The sequence below is a fragment of the Balaenoptera borealis genome (assembly GCF_965194805.1).
Source record: "Balaenoptera borealis genome assembly, chromosome: 2".
Classification (NCBI taxonomy): Eukaryota; Metazoa; Chordata; class Mammalia; order Artiodactyla; family Balaenopteridae; genus Balaenoptera; species Balaenoptera borealis.
The window spans coordinates 134,218,649-134,240,238 of NC_138867.1; the positions used below are offsets into that span (position 1 = coordinate 134,218,649).

The following is a 21,590-nucleotide window of genomic DNA, read 5'->3' on the forward strand; positions in this document are numbered from 1 at the left end:
CTTGCCGCAACTGGAGAAAGCCCTCGCACAGAAACGAAGACCCAACACAGCCAAAAAAAAAATTAAAAAAAAAAAAAAGAATTCTAGCAAAGAAACACAAGAATGGTACTCTCTGCCTAGTGAGTCCACATAATGCAAAAAATTGGGCCAAACATGATATCATAAGGGATCCAAGGATAGCTGAAAACATTTGGGTCATAATAAGGAGAGAGTAAAAAGGAAGAGAGCGGTAGGACCACAGAAAAGTGAGTTCATGCTTTGGAAGAATATTTTCGGAAGGTTATCCAGCCACCTATAGAGGGCAATAGAAAGAAGTCCACTGGGAAAATCAGTAAGGCCAGAATCATGAAGTTCTTTTCTGCATTTTGGGCATATCATCAAATATAAACAAGCTGATTGGCCCATATAAGTAAACCATCACTGTTTATTTCTTAAATTCCAAGGGATGACGAGAGAACAGCTACAAGAATGCAAAGATATAAGAATCTAGGCCAGGACTCTTTTTTTCTGTAAAGGGCCAGATAGCAAATCTTTCAGGTTTGTGGACCATGGGATCCCTGTCACAGCTATTTAACTCTGCCATTGTAGTGGGTGAAATCTGATAACAAATACAAATGCCAAAGACTGAAAAATCTGTCTATAGACTGAGAGGTATGGAAGCTTTGGCTTGTTCAACACGGAATCTCAGCAGTTTTGCCATTCCTCATACACAATAAATGGTGGACGGATGGACCAATGGATGGTCCAACCCACAAATGGACAGGCAGATTGACTGTGGCAGTGGCTTTATGTCTGTTTCTAAACAAGAGTATCGTCCTCATCACAGTTAGCATTTATTGCATTCTTACTGTGCGCCAGGCCCTGTTCTGAGTGCTATACCTGTGTTAATTCATTGAAGCTCTACAACAATCTGGGAGGTAGATATTATCATAGCCATCAGGTATCCATAGTATGATATAGTCCTGGGCTTGTCAGATGCTTGACCTTAAATGAGTCACTTATGTTCATCTCCTCTGTTCCTTTCATATGGGTGTTTATAAGAATTTAAAAGTATATGTGAAAATCCCCATAAAGTGATATTCAGGGATTAGGTCATTGTTGTTTCAGTCCAGCTCTGGTATGTATGAACAGGCTGAGATGGTACAGGATAGGAGGGCTTGCCCCTAGGCGTGTATTGGCCTAGTTGGCTGAGGACAAATTGGAAAATAGGGCAAATTGTTGGGTCTGTAGATATTATTACTATTGCTCACCATTATTATTTCTGGTACCTAGGACATTGCCTAGCCCACATCAGGCACTAAATAAATATTGACTGAAGGAAGAAATGAAGGTATAAACAAACAGAGGAAAAAAGAAAAGAAAAATTCACCTGCACCAGCCCAAAAAGGGCACTGTGTCCATAAGATATTCCGGGTGTTAATAGGTTCTCCCAGAGACTGGGATATAGATCATAACATAAAATGATGGGAAATGTCTGATCTATTTACTATTGCCTTGAAGGCTGAAATATTTTCATAATGCATCAGAAAGGCGTTTTTCAGGACAACTTGGTAATTCATCTTTATTTCCTTGTATATGCAGTGCATTCCATTTAAAAAGAGATACTAATGTATTTACTTTAAAGCATATAGATTTACAGCCTGGGATAAAATATACTCATAGGTAGTATACCTTAATATTGTTTAGGTAAAAGGAAGAATCAGCTGGCATCAGATTAGTATTGATTAACTGTCATTTGATTGACAAAGCAGTGCACAATACACTTAGCAAATACCCAAATCGAGCTATAAAGCTCTACAGATTTGGGTTTTGACACTTGCTGAAAATCAGTTGAACATCCAAGAACATACTCTTTGGCACTGACTAATTTAGACCTCATAGACACAGTTTTTTATCTTACTGTGTGACATTGGCACTGTTTATAGGAGTAGAGGAAGAAGCTATAAAAAACTCACAAAATGCACTGGCTCCTGGCTTGTTAAATAGAGAGAGATGCTAAATGCCCTCAAAGGCATCTTATACCAAGTCACACCAGAAGGACACTTTCGAGCATACTGGCTTTCACAACTCTTGTCTGGTAGTGAAAATTGACTGGCTTTGTTGCCCTGTGGATTTCCATTTTGTATTGAGCAGGTGATTGAAGTGGAGTCGTACAGGAATAATGATCTCTCTCCAAAGACAGACTTGTTTGTGGGCTCCAGAGAATAGTTCTTCTCCTTGCTTTAGTGATGTGGCTTGTTAGGGACAGTCATGACATTGACTCCCCCACCCCACGAGGAAAATTACACATTATTCAGGGTGCTTCCAATTGTAAGTGACAGAAGACAAAATTAATCAGGCTTAAAATATTTTTTTTTTTTAAAAACACAAAAGGTGGGAATGTGCTCACTCAGTAGATAGTTAAAAATTTCAGGTAAGACAGACTCTGGTGCTTTTAACATCTCTCCCCCTGCACAGGTTTCCTTCAGGCAACTCCGTAGTGGACATCATCTCAGAAAGAAAGAAACGGGAACACCGTTGTCTAGGCAGCCATCGCAACCCCTGAAAAGAACTGATTGGCCCTACTTAGGTCACATGCTCTTAGAACAAACTCTCTTCCTGGGGAATCAGATATTCTGATTGGTCAGCCTGGATCACGTTCCCTTCTGTATGTTTGGAGGTGGTGGGGAGGGACATGTGATTATCAGCCCTAGCTGGTTTCCCCAAAGCAAATAATTGCTCTAATATCAAAAGGAGAGTGAGAGAATGTTAAACAGAGTAAGACATTGTCACCATTCAACTCTTCCCTTGCTCATTGGCACATGTGGTGTCTTCTTTTGAAGTTCTTTCTCCAGACTTTGTTTCTTGCGAAGTCTTGAAGATTTGCAATGATGGACACAGTTGAAGAAGAAACTTCATTTTTTTTACTGCCCTTTTTTCCATAGTTATATTCCCTAATCCAAGTTGAATAGCAATCCAGGTTTTGATGCCTGTTATGAAACATTGGAGGCAAAGGGAAATGGAAACTCAAGACTATTATAGTTGCCATGGCTTGGGTTTAATGTCAAAAAGTAAAGGAAATGGAAAACCTCCACTTCCATTTACTGAAGAACTGCCTACTCAGTTGTATTTTCTCTTTGAAGATGCTAAGCTCACTTAAGACTGCTTATCCACATTCCGTCAAGTATTATGAAATCAGCAGGGAAGCTTCTAGAATGCAGGTGTTCCCTCTGCCCCTCGGGGCCACATGACCTCTTTTTTCTCTGCTCTGCTTTGTCACATTTTCTCATTGAGATGCTACTTCTTGTGTACCTTTCAACATGGCTGCCAGCCCCAAATCTATGTCTGATGGTTAAAAATGTGAGCTGGGAGACTAGTTTGCTTGAGTTCTTCTCCCAGCTCTATTACTAAGTAGCTTTGTAACAGTGCATGAGTTATTACTGAACCTGCCTGTATTTCCCAACTCATAGGATTGCCAGGAAGATGAAAAAGACGATATCCATAAAAGCACTTAGCATGATTCTCAATTCTCAGTCAATGTTGGTTGTCGTTGTCTTGTGTCTGTCACTCACCGACATTGCCCTCTGTGTTGCTTAGTTTCAGTTCTCAAGCTAGCATCTGACTAGCCAGGTGTAGCCAGGTAGCATTTCGAAGAGGATCACCTAGATGACCCTTCAGCAGAGAAGTGGCGATGAGTAGGATGTGCCTAACCGAACATTACTTACTCTGGGGTGGTCTGTTCCTGGAGGAGGAGATTTGGAGAGTATGACTCTTAATTACAAAACTCACGATGGAAGGCATAACAGGTTCAGCAAGGAGTTACGAACATGGGCTCTGCAGCCAGATTTGTCTGAATTCAGATTCTGGTTGCCACACTCACCCTCTGTGAACCCTTTCTGCACTTCAGTTTTGTTATCTAAAAATATGGAGGTGATATCGTGTACCTCATAGGGATACAGTGAGAATTAAATGAGTTTATCCAAGTGAAGTGTTTGGAAAAGTGCCTGGCAAAGAGTAAGCACTTAATAGATGTCAGCTCTTGATAGGACTTTTCTTCTCTAAACATGACTCTGAATTCCTGCAATAGTCTGGTAGGAAATTCCATCTCTGTCATTACTGGGTTGCTCAGGAGTTGAAGAAGCATATATGGTATCAAGAAAATATGGGCAAGCCTACTAATCCTTGGTCCATTAAGTTCACCTCTGATATTTTCATTTTCCTGGCCTGTGTAGTCATTGAAAATATGTCGGCTCTCAACTTTCATGCCATAGAGAAAGTCGAGGAATCTTTGCTGAGGCTCTGGGCTCCTGTGCAGGGGGTCCTGCCTTCAAGGGACGTGACCTCGCTGTCCCTTCTGAGAGTGTGCCACCTCCCTAGGGGTGACTCTGGCCTTCAAAGGACCTTAGATCTCTCAGTTCTTATAAATCAGGGGCAGAATCTGCCTGCCCCCCTTGGCTTCCTTAGAAGGCATTCCTCTCTTTTCCCCCCACTGTAAGAGAGCCAGCACACTCTTACTAAGTTTAGGCCTATGCAAAAGGCAGGAATAGCTGCTGACTTAAGGCAGCTCTGCCTTTGACCCACTGAAAACCTTCCATCATGAAACTCAAATTCATTTTGCTAAGTTAAAGCCAAACCCCAAACTCTCTACTGAATAATTCCGTTAATATGACATCCTAAAAAAGGTACCACTACAGGGCCCAAGAACAGTGGAAGCCAGGCATTAGGGCTTGAGAGAGAGATTGCCTCCAAAAAGGGAGCCCAAAGGGATTTAGAGTGAGGAGATTGTGCTGTATTTGCGTATGGTGGTAGATACAGGACTCTATATATTTGTCGAAACTCATGAAACTATATACCACAAAGAGTACATTTTACTTTGTGGAAACAAACAGCAAAGCTATGCAAAGGGCCTGGCTATCTGCTTGAAATGTAGGGAAGACAAAAATATGGGGATAGCAAACATAAATCAATACTTTAAAAAAATTATCAAGCCTCAGACAAAGCTAAAGAGGTGGGTTAAGCCTGATCATGTCATGTTAAAAAGTTGGGCTTCCTGTTGTAGGAAACAGGAACTCATTACAGGGTGTACACCAGACAAGAAACCTGCCACAGGTGGGCTCCGGGAAGTTGCACTGAATGCAGTAAATTAGAGAGGTTATGAGAGAGCCAATAGAAAGAAGAGCTAGTAGCAGTCTGTCCCACTGAGACCATGTAGCTGTTTCCTTTGCTGGACAAAAAACTGTAAAGCTATCACAGTATAGTATAGCTGATACTGACCAGCTCATACCTCTTTCCTCCAAAAGCTTCTTTTTCATTCTGCAGCTTTTCCTGCTTAAGTGAAATTAAATTCAAAACCTTTAAATTTTTTGTAGCCACTTATCTAGAAAAGGCAAAGACTCTCAGGACATTGTTCTTGACTTTAAGTAGCTGACATTAGAATGAGGGCAGGGGCTTCCCTGGTGGCTCAGTGGTTGAGAATCTGCCTGCCAATGCGGGGGACGTGGGTTCGAGCCCTGGTCTGGGAAGATCCCACATGCCGCGGAGCAGCTGGGCGCGTAAGCCACAATTACTGAGCCTGCGCATCTGGAGCCTGTGCTCTGCAACAAGAGAGGCCGCGATAGTGAGAGGCCCGTGCACCACGATGAAGAGTGGGCCCCGCTTGCCACAACTAGAGAAAGCCCTCGCACAGAAACGAAGACCCAACACAGCCATAAATAAATAAATAAATAAATAAAAACTAAAAAAAAAAAAAAGAATGAGGGCAAAACACACTCAATGAACCATCTCACAAGATAGAGGGAAATGAGTGCTCAACCCAGATATCAGGTGTGCATTATGGAAGCACAAAAGAAGGAGAAATTAGTGATAACTGAGAGAGGACCGGGGAAAGCTTCATCATGGAGATGGCATTTGAGCTGGGTCTTAAAGGGTGTGATACACTGAAAAGGAAAGAAAAGTACTTTCTGGCTGAGAACATCATGAGCGAAGGCAAGGGAATGGGAGAATGCAACCCCATGCAGCAATCCATGAAAAGATAATTCAGTATAGTATGAAGGTACAGTAACAGTGGTTTCCAACTTTTGGTCCTTTGGTTTATAGCAAAAAAAGATCTAGGTGAAGAGTCTGACCCTCTCAAAGGGTCAGTTTGCTTCTCCCTCATCGGTCTTGGGTAAAATAGTATTGAACCTTAGACAGGGGTAACAGGATCCTCATAAGGTGGCTCAAACAAATAATAAGTAGGGACTTGACAGTTGCTGGTGGCTTAGTGGTCTGGGGCAACATATCTGAAATTCTATTTGGTCTTCGTCTCACGGGAGGGAGATGGCTCTTACAACTCCAGATATGATGTTGATATTCAGATAGAAAGAAGAGTGGAACCAGCTGCATCTGTACCTTCCTATTAGGACAGAAAGCTTGCCCAATACCCCACCCTAGTAGACTTCTACTACATCTCATTAGACAAAATCGTGTCATGGCCACCCCTAGCTTCAAGGGAGTCTGGGAAAGTGATTATTTAGCTGGGCATTTTGCTTCCATGAAATACTGGTATTTTGTTGGCAGGGGAAAACAGGTGCTGATAAAGTAACACACTGGCCATACTAGTGATAAAGTCAGTGGATGGGTTAAAGTCACACAGTCAAAATTACCATGTGAGTCACCTGTATAGTGTGTCCATTTTGAGGCTTGCTTTCATAGTAAGATTGTATTCTGAAGTTTAATCAGTCAAGTGTTTTAATGCTTTCAGATGTTCAGCACTCTCATTAAGATTTCAACTTCCTGGTTTTGCTTTTCAAGTCCTCATCCTCTCCATCACCTGAAAATGACTCTATAATTATAAAAAATATAATTATTTTTTAGACAGTGTTTCTTCATCGTCCTCAGTTAGTGTTTCAATTTCCTTCTCCATAGGAAAGCATCACCCCCAGTCCACTTGGCAACAGGAACAAAGTGTTCTACTTCTTTTTCAATGACCAGGAAACCCTTAAAATCATGTACACGTTGTTTTCTTAGGTCTCACAGGCATCCATTGACTCTCTGAGTCGTGATTGGTCTCACATTGTGAGAGACACTTGAGAACTGAGATCTGGACAGAGGAAGCAGTGTGTTCAAGTCTCCCTTCTTACCCTTACTTCCAAGTAGAAGGGCAGGCTTTCCTTAACTTGGTCACACAGTTCATATCCGTTCTCTCCCTTTCTCCCCTCACTGTTGGCCTGATTGTGGCTACCGGTCCCACAGAGACCTGGAAGTGACTATGAGTGGAATGCCACATTCATCCCATTCATGGGACACACAGTACGTCATTCCTGAGAGCCAAGGAATCTCTCTTATGCCCAGCTCTGCGTTTCATGTCAAGAAGGCTTCTCAGCCTGTTGTTGATGCTCTGTTGTTCATGTACTGTCCTAACTCAGAGGGTGCTTTATTCTGGTGTTCCATCAATGTAATACAAAACCAGTGAGTTGAGATTATTTGTTTTATTGTGTGGTTTTATTTACTGTCAAAAATAATGTAGTCATAAGAAACTGAAATGAGGTTGCTTGCTGCTTGGATGCTCTCTTTTATTTTTTCCAGTTTTGGCTTAATGATACACCAAGCATGAGTTCTGGTCTGTTGGTTTCTAGAGTAGAGTTTGTATAATTAAACTACTTGTCTCTTCATATCTTGCCAGAATATTTTTGTACATGAATCTTAAATTGCTCTGCGGGTTCACATTCTACACAATTATTTAAAGTGTGCACCTTGATGGTATGGTCGGTTCAATTACACTGTTAGAATACTTGAAAGGAAACACGTCTTATTTTCTTCTTCTCCATTGTTAAGATTCAAATTATTCAAAGATTTTTTTTGTCATTCTGGTCTTCTATCATTGTCATCGACATCATCTTTTCTAATACATAATAATAGATAGATAGATAGATAGATAGATAGATAGATAGATAGATAGATAGATAGATCTGCCATTGAGAAGACTGGTGCCCCTATCAATTTTGGTTACTAACCATAGCTGGGTCTTCAATATCTAATATCCAATATCTAATACTCAACTGTCTTACTATACTTCTCTTGTCACCAAGTGGGAACTCTTGCTATAACCATTTCTCCACATCCCACTTTCTCCTCTGCCCACGAGGCCACCTCCAGCTCTTCATAGAATGGCTCCTATGATGTAAATGACCTCCATATTGCTAGATTCCATGGACATTTTAATTCCTCTTCTTAACTCTAAGTACCAATTAAGCACGTACATAACTCCTCCCACCTTCTTGGAATACTTGTCACTGCTGACTTCCTATGTTACACCGTTTCTGGTCTTCTTTCTGTCTCTCTAGCCACTTCTTTTCAGTTTCCTTTGGTGCCTCATCTAAAACTTTCCTCATTTAAAACTTTAAATGTTGGAATCCCTTAAAATTCTGACCTTGGCTGTCTGTTGACATCACTGTAACCATTTCTTGGATAATTTCACATATTCTCTTGGTTTCCATGATCGTCTGTATCCCAATGATTTTAAGTTTATATACCAGTGGTTTAGAACTCTACCTTGAGCAATATACCTGTACATCCAGTTGCCTCCATAAGCATCTTAATCTGGGAACTCCATAGATACCTTAAATTCAACAGAGCCAAAATTAAACTTGTCCCCCCCCCCACCCCTGCAACCAAAACCTGGACATCTCTTACTCATCCACCCCTCATATCAGTAAGTTCTTTTAATTCTACCACCTCAATCACTCTCACGTTCATCCTTCCCATTTTTTTCACTGTAAGTTCTTTAGTCTAGGCCATCATCATTTCTCACATGACCTACTGAAATAGCCATCTAACTGATTTCTATGCATTTGCTCTTGACCTCCTATAATGCATTCTACAGAGTATACTGGCATACCTTGGAGATAGTATGGGTTCAGTTCCAAACCACCACAATAAAGCGAATCTTGCTATAAAGCAAGTCACACGAATTTTTTTGTTTCCCAGTGCATATAAAAGTTATGTTTACAGGACACTGTAGTCTTTTAAGTGTGCAATAGCATTACTATGTCAACAAAAAACAGTATACTTACCTAAATTTAAAAAATACTTTATTGCTAAAAAAAAAATGCTGACCATCATCTGAGCCTTCATTGAGTCATAATCTTTCTCCTGATAGTAGCCATCAGCATTGAGGCAAGACCCTCTGGCTCATTGGGGTGGTGGTGGCTGAAGGCTGGCGTGGCTGAGGCAATTTCTTAAAATAAGACAACAGTGAAATGTGCCTCATCAATGGACTCTTCCTTACATGAAGGATTTCTCTGTAGCATGCAGTGCTGTTTGATAGCATGTTATCCATAGTAGAACTTTTTCAAAATTGGGGTCAATCCTCTAAAATCCTGCCACTGCTTTATCAACTAAGTTTGTGTAATATTCTAAATCCTCTGTTGTCATTTCAACCATCTTCACAGCATCTTCACCAGGAGTAGACTCCATCTCAAGAAACCACTTTCTTTGCTCATCCATAAGAAGCAACTCCTCATCCGTTAAAGTTTTATCATGAGATTGCAGCAACTCAGTCACGTCTTCCAGCTCCACTTCTAATTCTGGTTCGCTTAATATTTCCTCTACATCTGCAGTGACTCCCTCCACTGAAGTCTTGAACCCTTCATCCATGAGAGTTAGAATCAACTTCTTCCAAATTCCTGTTAATACTGATATTTTGACCTCTTCCCATGAACCATGAATGTTCTTAATGGCATCTAGAATGGTAAATTCTTTCCAGAGGTTTTCAGTTTACTTTGCTCAGATCCATCAGAGGAATCACTATCTATGGCAGCTATAGCCTTATGAAATGTATTTCTTAAGTGATAAGACTTGAAAGTCAAAATTACTCCTTGTTCCAGGGGCCACAGAAGAGATGTTGTGTCAGCAGGCATGAAAACAAGATAAATCTCATTGTACATCTTCATCAGAGCTCTTGGGTGACCAGGTGCATTGTCAATAAGCAGTAATATTTTGAAAGGAATATTTTTTTCTGAGGAGTAAGTCTCACCAGTGAACTTAAGATATTCAGTACACCATGTTGTAAACAGATATACTGTCCTCCAGGCTTTGTTGTTCCATTTATAGAACACAGGCAGAGTAGATTTAGCATAATTCTTAAGAGCCCTAAAATTTTAAGAATGAGAAATGAGCAATGGCTTCAGCTTAAAGTCACCAGCTGCATTAACCCCTAAGAGAGTCAGCCTGTCCTTTAAGCTTTGAAGTCAAGCGTTGACGTCTCCTCTCCAGCTGTGAAAGTCCTAGATAGCATCTTCCAATATAAGGCTGCTTCATTTACACTGAAAATCTGTCATCTAATGTAGCCACCTTCATGAATTATCTTAGCTAGATCTTCTGGATAACTTGCTGCAGTTTCTACATCAGCACTTGCTGCTTCACCTTGCACTTCTATGTTGTGGAGATGGCTTCTTTCCTTAAACCTCATGAACCAACCTCTGCTAGCTTCAAACTTTTCTTCTCCGACTTCATCACCTCTCTCAGCATTCATAGAATTGAAGAGAATTAGGGCCTTGCTCTGGAATAGTCTTTGGTTTAAGGGAATGTTGTAACTGCTTTGGTCTTCTCTCCAGAACACTAGAACTTTCTCCATATCAGCAATAAGGCTGTTTAACTTTCTTATCATTTGCGTGTTCACTAGAGTAACATTTTTGATTTCCTTCAGTAATTTTCCCCTTGCATTCACAACTTGGCTAACAGTTTGACACAAGAGGCCCAGCTTTCAGCCTGTCTTGGCTTTTCACTTGCCTTCCTCACTAAGCTTAATCATTTCTAGCTTTTGATTTAAAGTAAGAGATATGTGACTCTTCCTTTCACTTAAACCCTTAGAAGCCATTGTGGGGCTATTAATTGGCCTAATTTCAATACTTTTGTATCTCGGGAATTAGGGAGGCCCAAGGAGAGAGAGAGACAAGGGAACAGCCGGTCGGTGGAGCAGTCAGAACACACGTAACATTTAACAATTGAGTTCGCCATCTTATATGGGCATGGTTTGTGGAGCTCCTAAACATTGATAATAGTAACATCAAAAATCACTGAACACGGATCACCATAACAAACATAATAATAATGAAAAAGTGAGGAATGTTGTGAGAATTACCAAAATGTGACACAGAGACACGAAGTGAGCAAATGCCGTTAGACAAACGGCACCAACAATAGACTTGCTCAACAGAGGGCTGCTACAAACCTTCAATTTGTGGAAAATGTAATATCAGTGAAGCTCAATAAAGTAAAGCACGATAAAATGAGGTATGCCTGTAGTCAGGCCCTATAGCTATTGGAATTAGACACTCAACAAGCAGTGGCTTAAACAAATCAGAAGTTTATTTTTATTACGTAATGATAATTCTGGATGTAGGCTGTCCAGAGCTGTCACAGCAGGTCAGCAACAGCAGAAAGCGACCAGATTCCTTCTATCTAACTGTATCTTAGATAGAATATCAGCTATCCAACTGTAAAAACTCCTCTCAAATTGTAACACGGCCTATATGCCCTACATGACCTTGCCCCTTGCCCTCACCAATCTCATTTTACCACCGTCTTGCTCCGCCCACTCAGGCTACACTGATGTTATCATTATTCCTTGAAAGCCGCATCCTCCCTCTTGTCTCCGGGCCTTCGTACATGTCCTCCTTCCAGATGTGCTCTGTCCACCCGCCTCCACCTCAGCTGTCTCTCTGCCTGCCTAATTCCTCTTCCTTCTTCGTTTCCCCAGGAAGCCTTCGCAGATCCTTCCATACTATGGCAAGCCTCCCACTCGATGCTCCGTCAGCTCCCTGTCCTACTTCCGAGTATTTACATCAGTGTTCCTCACCCTTTTTTCCAGTATCACTCTTCTAAGGAATCATTTCAGTCCTTTTTCTCCCTAACTGCACCCATCCAATGGAATTTTAGTGTCATAGATACTGTATATCTATTTATGTATATTTGTGCTTTATACATGAATGGGTTAAGATTTATTCTGCCCTCCAAGACCAATTTTTGTACCTTTGGGGGCTACATTACCCTCATTGAGAACGCATGGTTTATGATAATTTTTATCAAAAATCAATTTAAATTTGTTCTTGAATATCTTTCTGTCTAGCTATAATAAACCTACATAAGGGCAGAGATCAGAGTTTCAAACTGAATATTGCCTTAGTATTGTGCCATGCACATAGTAGGTAATTGTTAAATATTTATAGACAACAAATATTCTAACACTTGGAATGGCTGTAGATTTTATGTTTTTTGATCCCTTAGGGAGGAAAGTCTGAACCTGTTTTCCCCACCAACCCATTTATGGAGTAGGCCCTCCATAAATATTTGTCAAATGAATTATCTGTACTTTGAGGTTAGGCGAATCTGTCCTAGTTCCTAAAAAGAAAATATTTCATACGTATCCTAGAAACAACTTGTAATGACTACAAATGTTCTGCGTTAGCAGTTTATTAAATGCCACCAGCAGCCAGGGAGACACAAGGGGATTAAGTTACTTCAAGTGACTTTTTCCTATCAAAGTTACTGTCTTGCATCTGTCTGTTGCTCATGTGTGGGGATGGCTTTCAGAAATTGACAGCCCCCTTCAAAGTGGTTAATCCTGAAATAAGTGGAACCTCTGCAACCTCACTGATTACTCAGTTCACTTTAAACTGTTGATTAAACATAACCCAACTCCCTCCTTGAAAAGAATTTTTCACTGCATAAGACTATTATGGGAAAGTCAGAAGTTCACATTAGGAGTTAAATCCAAAAGCACTGTTTCTGTGGAAAATTCTGAGGAAATTTCTGTGATCATTTCTCTCACAATTCACTTACACCTATCCTGGATAATGTGCTGTAGATGAGATTAGTTTTCAGGAAAATGGGTCTCACTCAGATATCATAGCATGTTTAAGTATCAAAGTGTAACTATGTCGGGAGCCTAGACTTACAGAGGCAAAAATCATTACCTCATGTACTTTAGAAAGATTTTAAGCAATAGGAGATATATGAACTGTGTTCAGCTAAAACATTGGAGTAACCAGAAAATTATCTTTCACAGAAGACAATGTTCATTATTCAAAGAATTATTACATTATTCATAGTGTTTTTTAAAAATGCTTGTAAACACTGTGAGAGACTTAAAAATTTTCTTTGTCATGTTGCCTGTACCTTCACAGGAAAAATATAGCTGGATTCATAGCGGCTTCTTGTATTAAGTAAAGGCAATTTCAACTGAAATTAAAATATCAAATGTCAAAGAAGCTAGATTTTATTGGAGAAGTGTAAGGTTGCCGTGGGCACAGCTGGCTTTGGGTGTTAATCACTTGGCTTTGACCTCAATTTCAGATCTTCCCATGGGCCCTGTGGTCATTCTCTGTCTCCCTCTTGTCCAGGACGTCACTAGATCCCATTGGTTTTCCTCTTAACATATTTCCTAACCCACCTGCACTTCTCCGTCCTGGCTGCCAGTTCTTTAGTCCAAGCTGTCATCATGTCTCCTCTGCTTCGCCTCATTTACCTTTGCCCTCTTCAAGTGTGTTTTCCACGATACAGTGTCTCAGACAGCTCAGGCTGCTGTAACAGATACCACAGACTGGGTAGCTTAAACAGCAGACATTTATTTCTCACTCTTCTGGAGACTGGGAGGTCTGAGATCAGGGCACCAGCATGGTTTACTTCTGGTGAAGGTTACAGTTGGAGCATGTGACTTTTAGGGGGACACAAATACGCAGACCATAACATGCAGCCACAGTAATCTTTGAAAAATGCCAGTTTGCTCGGGTCTGCTTAATACCCTCACTGTGGAACTTCCCTAGGAGTCCAGTGGGTACGACTCCGTTCTTCCACTGCAGGGGGCGTGGGTTTGATCCCTGGTGAGGGAACTAAGATCCCGCATGCCGTGTGGCACGGCCAAAAAAGAAAAAAACCTTCACCGTCGCTCTGCATTACCTGGGCCAACCCACCTCTCCAGTCTCACCCGACACTGCTCGCCCTTGCTAAATATGGTCTGGCCACACCAATCTTCTTTACTGACCTCAGCTTCCCAACCCTGCCACCTTTGCATAATCTCTTCTACCGTTCCTTCCCCCTCTTAACTAGGTTGTTCCTAATCACTTAACAAATATCAGCAAAACTTCACTTTTTCAGGGAAACATACCTGACAGACCAATCTATGACCCCAAGTTTTATACTTTCAAAGACATGTTTGATTTTCCTTTCAAGTCCATATCACCATTTGTCACTATTGTATGTTATTTCTGAGTTTATTTAATTACTGATTCTTTGAACTAGCCAGTGTACCCTACTGGAGAGTACTACAGTCTACTGGTCTATAAGCTCCATGTCTCTCTGGTTCACCTCTACAGTCCCCTGCTCAATACATATTTGTTAAATACATTTAACTTTGGGTTTATCAAACCTACCATGCTCCTCTTCTGGTCCATTGGGTTCATCCAACCAGGTTATCTGGAGGTTCCTAAAACATCAGGGCTGGAGGTGGCCTCATGGACCATCTAATCCCCACCCCCACTTTGTACAACAAATGGGGAAATAAGACCTGAGGGCAAATGGCCAACAGTCAGCTATAAGCTTATGTAAAATCAGCGCTAAAAATCAGGTCTTTGGTTTCCCAGTTCTCTGATATTTCAGGAAATTGAATCATTCTTTCTCCCATTTTCTTTTCTTTAACATCTTTGTTGAAGTATAATTGCTTTACATTGTTGTGTTAGTTTCTGCTGTATAACAAAGTGAATCAGCTATACGTATACGTATATCCCCACATCCCCTCCCTCTTGCGTCTCCCTCCCACCCTCCCCATCCCACCCCTCTAGGTGGTCACAAAGCACGGAGCTGATCTCCCTGTGCTATGCGGCTGCTTCCCACTCGCTATCTATTTTACATTTGGTAGCGTATATATGTCAATGCTACTCTCTCACTTCGTCCCAGCTTACCCTTACCCCTCCTCGTGTCCTCAAGTCCATTCTCTACATCTGCGTCTTTATTCCTGTCCTGCCCCTAGGTTCTTCAGAACCAATTTTTTTTTTTAGATTCCATATATATGTGTTAGCATACAGTATTTGTTTTTCTCTTTCTGACTTACTTCACTCTATATGACAAACTCTAGGTCCATCCACCTCACTACAAATAACTCAATTTCGTTTCTTTTTATGGCAGAGTAATATTCCATTGTATATATGTGCCACATCTTCTTTATCCATTCATCTGTTGATGGGCACTTAGGTTGCTTCTATGTGCTTCCTTCTCCCATTCTCTTATCACCATTTTTTAGATTGACATCCTTTCTCTGTTTTATAATCTAATATTGGTATGAAAATAGAGCCTTATCAAGTAAAATATGGTTGTTATTAAGGACTGTCATTCAGGATATATCCACCCAAGCAACAGGAATTGGAAAACTTAGAACGTTGACTTCAAACAGTGGTCATCAGATATTTTAACTCACATATGGAAACTGTTAAACATTTTAGCTCCATGGTTTTAACCCAAAGATGATTTTTAGTCTATTTTCATTTATATAAAAGCATTCATCATAATTATGCCCATGTTAATGAATGTATGTCTAGAAAGAATTTACCAGAGCAAACTCCATTAAGCTAGTTTAATTCCTTCATCAATTTTCTAAACAGTACTCTTAAACCATGTCTGCCCTTTTTAAAAGCTTTTCTTGAAATTAGTGTCTGTAAGAGTAGTTCTTTTCTGTGTACAACAAAGATTTGATTTATCATAAATTTCTTAAACTCCAGTGTTACTAATTATAACTTCTATCATGGTAATTTTTTCTTTTGTGTCTTATGTTTCTCTCAAGTCCAACTTTCCTGTATCATAATTTGCAGATCTAAATTTTTCTTCCAGTATTTAGTCCATGGCTATTTTCAACAGGTACAGATTTAGGCACTTTAATGTTTCTTATTTTTATACAATTGAATTTCCCCAGATCAATGAAGAGTTACAAACCAGGTTTTTGGGTTTTTTAGTTATTCTCATCTACAGTAAATTTTGTTCTTCACCATTTTTTCTCTTATGAGGTTTATTTTCTGGTGATTATTTCTACCAGTTAATTGTAGTTTGAATTGGACAAACGTCTGTCTGCTTTTATTTGCTTCTTCCTTAAACACTGAGAACATTTTTAACATTTTCCTTTGATATCCCAGGGTTGCTCTGTTTTCCTGGTAGGGAATGGAGGTGGCTAAAGATAGTCTTCTGTTTAGATTAGATTGTTACCTTATGAAATTTTAAATTTGGGGAGAAAACACTTTAGCACTGACACTTCTCATCCCATCCCTCATTTTACAGTGAAGGAAATCAAGGGCCAGAGAGAGTTATGTGATTTGCCCAACATCACAGAGATAGGACTGGATTTCAGAGCTCTTGACATCCAGGACACTCTGAGGGAAAAGCATGACCAAACTGACCTCTGAACTTGAGCATACTTTCTAGAGAGGAGAAACTGACTTTTTTGTTACTATGGCAACAAAGCGCATTAGAGATTTTTTTGACGAGTTTACTTCCTACCTGTGCTAGTAGGAAAAAAGAGCCATTGAGCTGATCTTTATGATGATTCAAAACACTTTAGAAAGATCCTGTCACACGCTTTATAAGTTCCTGATTGATTGTGTGGAATTAAGTTACTGGGCAGAGAACCAGCTAATGGAAACACATTGATGAAATCATTTCTGAGGGACATTAAATGGAACTTAAAATAAAGCTGAAATGGCTTTATGGATTTTTTCACCCCACCTGTTTATGAACATTTATTGCCAGTAAATTAGATCGTGTCAAAAGAAGGAATCAGTAGGCATGGCTTTAATAGAAACCTTTTTGAAATAATAAAATTGAGAATAATTTATTATCTAAGAATGGATAGAGGATGGGATGGGGGAATTCATCCTGATGGATGATTGTCCACTCTGCAGCTTTTGGGAAAGTGAAAAATGGTGTGGAAATCAGAAATCTGTTAGGACTTGGAAAGAAATGGTCTTTTTGAAATGTATTAATATCTCATTTCATTGCACATGGGAATTATTTTTAGAAGAGGAGTGATAGGGGATTTAGCAGGTGTTACTTGAGACTATAAACATGGGTATTCGTTCATGTTTCATAAAAATCTGAGCAAGTAGAGAGTTACTTAATCTGCTGAATGAGGGTCTAGAGTAGGGTCAAGGGCATCAGTTTCAGAGCTGAAATGCTTTAGTTCAAATCCTGGCTCCCCCTCTTCACTGTGTGACCATAGAAAAATTTCTTGACTTCTGTGAATCTCACATTCCACAACCGTAATAACAGAAATTAATAGTCCCTCCCTCAAAGGGTTATTCTCATGATCACATGAAGACAGTTTCAATAGTTTCTACTTTGTAGTAAGTGCTTTTAAAATGTTATTTTTTAAGAGTCATAGAGGACCCAAATAAAGAATAGGGTTCATGAACATTTTAGTACTAGTAGTAGTATTTTATTAATTGTCATTTGATGATTGCTATGTACCAGAGATCTCATTTAGTCTCCAAGATCCCTGGGAGATGAGGGTACTACCCATATCTCTTTCTTTCAGAGAAGGAAACTGAGCGTCAGAGAGATTCATGCCCAAGGTCACTTAGCTACTGAGAGATTTTGATAAGTTCCCCTGAGAAGTCACATGCATGTGTCTGTCCTCCAGTATGTATGGGACATGTGGACCCCTGTGGCCGAAGTCCAGCAAAAAATCAAAGGGCATCTGGTTGGATGATGGAAGCTAAAGGAGCATGAGTGTCTTGCCCTTCACTTTCATCCACAACCAGAGCCTGTCAGTTACCCATCTCCTCCACCTGTCAGAGCCCATCCCCTCTGGATTTTGCTCGCTTGCCATTTAATGAGTGCCACATTGGCCTGGCACTGAGAAAACAAGGCACTAGGGCGCTGGGGCTAAATGTGGGTTCTTTAGTCAGATGCCTGGATGTGAGTCTCAGCTCTAGTGCCCACTGGCCATAGGACCATGAGCCCCACATGTCTTTAGCCCCAGGTCTCTTATCTATAGGATAAGCAGGTTCCTTGGTCTGGGAAAGAGAACATAAGCCTTCTGATCTTATTCTACTTTAGAGAGATATTTCTGTTCAGCCCAAATAGCATTCCTTTATAAGCATACTCCTTTATTTTAGTGGTATAGTTAAAATGCACCGGGGTGTGATTTTAGACATTCATTTAATATGTGAGGTATGAGGAGTTTTATAGCAGTAAATTAGTACTCCCATAAAAGTGATAGTACTAGTTGAATTGAGTCCAGGAGGAGTCTTGGGAGCCTAAAGTTGAATCTGGTTATATTCTATATAAGACCTTGCCCCTGCCCACACAGAGCTTACTATCTAGTTGAAGAGATAAGATGAATGTCTGCGAGGTAAATCCCAAATAGTGTGTGCTCAGTGACTAATGAGTGTACGTAGTCATCTTACAAGTACTTGTTGAGTGCCTGCGCTGTGCTAGACAACGAGGATAGGACAGAGAGCAAGACGCACTCCTAGCCAGGAGCACAGCGAATGCGCTTGCAGGTCAGAGAGCTGAGGATCCAAGCTCAGGTGTTCAAAGGAGACCATGTTCTTTCCACAAACACAGATAGTGAGCATCTGTAATGTGCTGGATGACTTTATTGTCACCCTTTTTCCCCCTTGGCCTTGCTTTCAAAGGGTGGCAGAGCTCAGCGCCCCCCGCTGCAGTAGAGCAGTTCCCTCTTGAGCCTAGTATAGCCAGAAGTAAGAAGTAAAGTAGCAGATGAAGTTTTGTCATTGTATCTGACAAATAAAGAAACAGGCTCAATACAGAGTTTGGATGGGATAAAGAAAATGGCCCGAGCATTGGAGGTTCATTTTTCATAAGAGCCGGTCATTCCTCATATTTGGACAACTGGTCTGAATAAGTGTAATCTATGTCCTACTGTGTGCACCTACTTGGTACAGTCACCAAAGTTGCAAAATAGATCTTCTTTGACTTCAAAGATCTTATAAAATGATGGAAAGGGTGGGCATGAGAAAGAGGTGAAACATTAAGTGTTACAGCATTCTAGAAACAATTCAAATAATGAAAGCTGTCCATGGGCCATACTCATTGCCATATGGGTGAGTCAAACAATTATGGCTGATTTGGAAAGAGGTAATGCTCTTTCTGTTGCAGCTTTCATGGAATTCTCGGTAGAGGTAGAGGAGATTTGAGCTGACACTAGGGAGTAGAGACAATGTAAATAAACAGAAATAACTCTCCTCTCCTTATTGAGATATATAATTGTTCCTTTAAATATGTAGATATAGATATTTTTAAATAGAGCTCAAATGGCTAAGAACCAAGCATCTCTAAGAATGTCAAAGAGAAGTCCCTGTTAACTACAGTAGCAGCAGAAGGGAGTTGTTCAGTGACAGACAAGATGGCACTGAGAGATGGCTGAGGGCATGGTCTTGGGTTTCACACAGCTTAGAGCCACCTTCTGATGTGTCAGTCACTGCCCTGTGACTTCTGCAAGCCTGTTTTATCCACGTGGCAGCCTCCACAGTGCCTTTGACCTAGGTGCTCCTCAAAGGATCCCAAAAATGTTGGAGAGGGGAAATGGACATTCTGCAAAACCAAATGTAATACATATGTAACAAAAGCTACATTATAATTTGTAATCCACCCCATTCTTACTCAGTTACTGTATTAGTCAGAGTTCTCCAGAGAAACCGAACCAATAAGGTCTATACAGAAAAAGAGATTTATTGTAAGAAATTGGCTCACACAATTATAGAGGCTGAGAAATCCCACACTCAGCTGTCTGTTAAATGCGGACTTAGGAAGGCCAGTGGTGTAATTTAGTCTGAGTCCAAATGCCTGAAAACAAGGGGAGTCAATGGTGTTGATTCCAGTCTAGGTCTGCAGGCCTGAGAACCAGGACCACGGACAGCAGGAAAAGATCAATGTCCCAGCTCACAGGGTGAGGCAGGAAGGGAGGAATACTTCCTTCCTCCACTTTTTTGTTGTATTCAGGCCCTCATCTGATAGGATGATGCCCACTTACATTGGAGAGAGCAAACTGCTTTATTCAGCACACCTATTCAAATGCTAATCTCATCTGGAAACACCCTCACAGACACATCCAGAAATAATGTTTAGCCAAATATCTGGGCACCTTTTTTTTTTTTTTTTTAATTTATTTATTTATTCATTTATGGCTGTGCTGGGTCTTCGTTTCTGTGCAAGGGCTTTCTCTAGTTGAGGCTAGCGGGGGCCACTCTTCATCGCGGTGCGCCGGCCTCTCACTGTCGCGGCCTCTCTTGTTGCGGAGCACAGGCTCCAGACGCGCAGGCTCAGTAACTGTGGCTCACGGGCGTAGCCGCTCCGCGGCATGTGGGATCTTCCCAGACCAGGACTCGAACCCGTGTCCCCTGCATTGGCAGGCAGATTCTCAACCACCGCACCACCAGGGAAGCCCTGGGCACCTTTTGATCCTGTCAAGTTGACACATACAATTAACCATCACAGTTATCAAGAACACAGTAAAGTTTCAATCACTAGAGCAAAATAAATAATATATACTTAATAAAACAGTGAACATTCTTACAAAATTTACACCAAAAAATGTATTTAACGGGGCTATGGGTACATTTTGAAATGTACCTGTATATTTGAAATGATGTGATTTGGGATCTTGGAAAGTAGAAATGTCTACGGGCAGAGAACGATCTTAAAGGTCCCCACGTGGAGCGTCTCTATGCCAACTGGAACTGTCAGTTTTATGGGGTTGTTGCAGGGAATAAATGAGATGTATCTATGATGGTATCCAGCAATGTGGTAGTCACTCAAAAACGTTAGCTGAGAATAATAGTTATTATTCACCAGAATATTCTTTTAGTGACCATATATTATTCTAAGGCAGAAAAAAAATTCTGATTTTACTTACAGTGGTCTATTACTCATATCAAAAAGATTAAATATTTCCATAGTTGCTACAAAAGCCAGGAAATCAGTTCATTTTCCTAGAGTCATTAGTATGTTGGGAGAAACCTGGATTTGGAATAACAGTGGTTAGTAGAGGATTTCTAGACATTATAACAATGCAAGAGGATTCTAGAAATTCACACATGAATGCAAGATATTATTCCGTCCCTTCTTACAGCATCAGAGAAGCACACTGAGCATATAAAAATAAACACCTTTACTTCAGGATACTGCCTGGCTAAGTTTAATTGAAAAACAAATATCCAGTGCAATTGTCTGTGATAAACTGAGGCTTAAATGATTTGAAGACACTTTGGGAGCAGACAAATTAGATAATCACAATCTTTACGGCTGGAAAGGTTCAGCTGATGTTGACAAGTTATAAAGATAAAAGCTTATAGCAAAGTCAAGAGCTAAATGTGTAGATTGGGTCGGGGATCAATGTTAATACTCAAATTGTAAAAGCACTGAACTTCAAATGATCCCTCATAGTGTTCTAAGTTTTCAAGATTATCGTGTAAAACTTGATTTACTGAAAAACTTTGGCTTAATTGTCCTTAGGCAAATACCTTACAGTCTTACAGTATTCTCTACCATCTAACCCATTTCTTAGATGTTGTATGTGTTATGTGATTTGTGCCCCATGCTGCAGTAACAGAATTTCATCTGCTGGT

The 21,590-nt window shown here is 40.4% G+C and overlaps 2 protein-coding genes across 3 annotated transcripts in view; one reads left to right on the forward strand and one right to left on the reverse strand.

Annotated features, from left to right (window-relative positions):
* The window catches only part of SGCD (sarcoglycan delta), a 415,397-nt gene that overhangs the window by 280,195 nt on the left and 113,612 nt on the right, over positions 1 to 21,590 (forward strand). The gene's annotated exons all lie outside the window — the stretch shown is intronic.
* LOC309622881 (uncharacterized protein) overlaps positions 8,361 to 21,590 on the reverse strand; it is a 266,899-nt gene continuing 253,669 nt past the window's right edge. For both annotated transcript variants that reach the window (XR_014241168.1, XR_014241169.1), the window contains one exon: positions 8,361 to 20,982. The gene's annotated coding sequence lies outside the window, so the exon portion shown is untranslated. The remainder of the gene's footprint in view (positions 20,983 to 21,590) is intronic.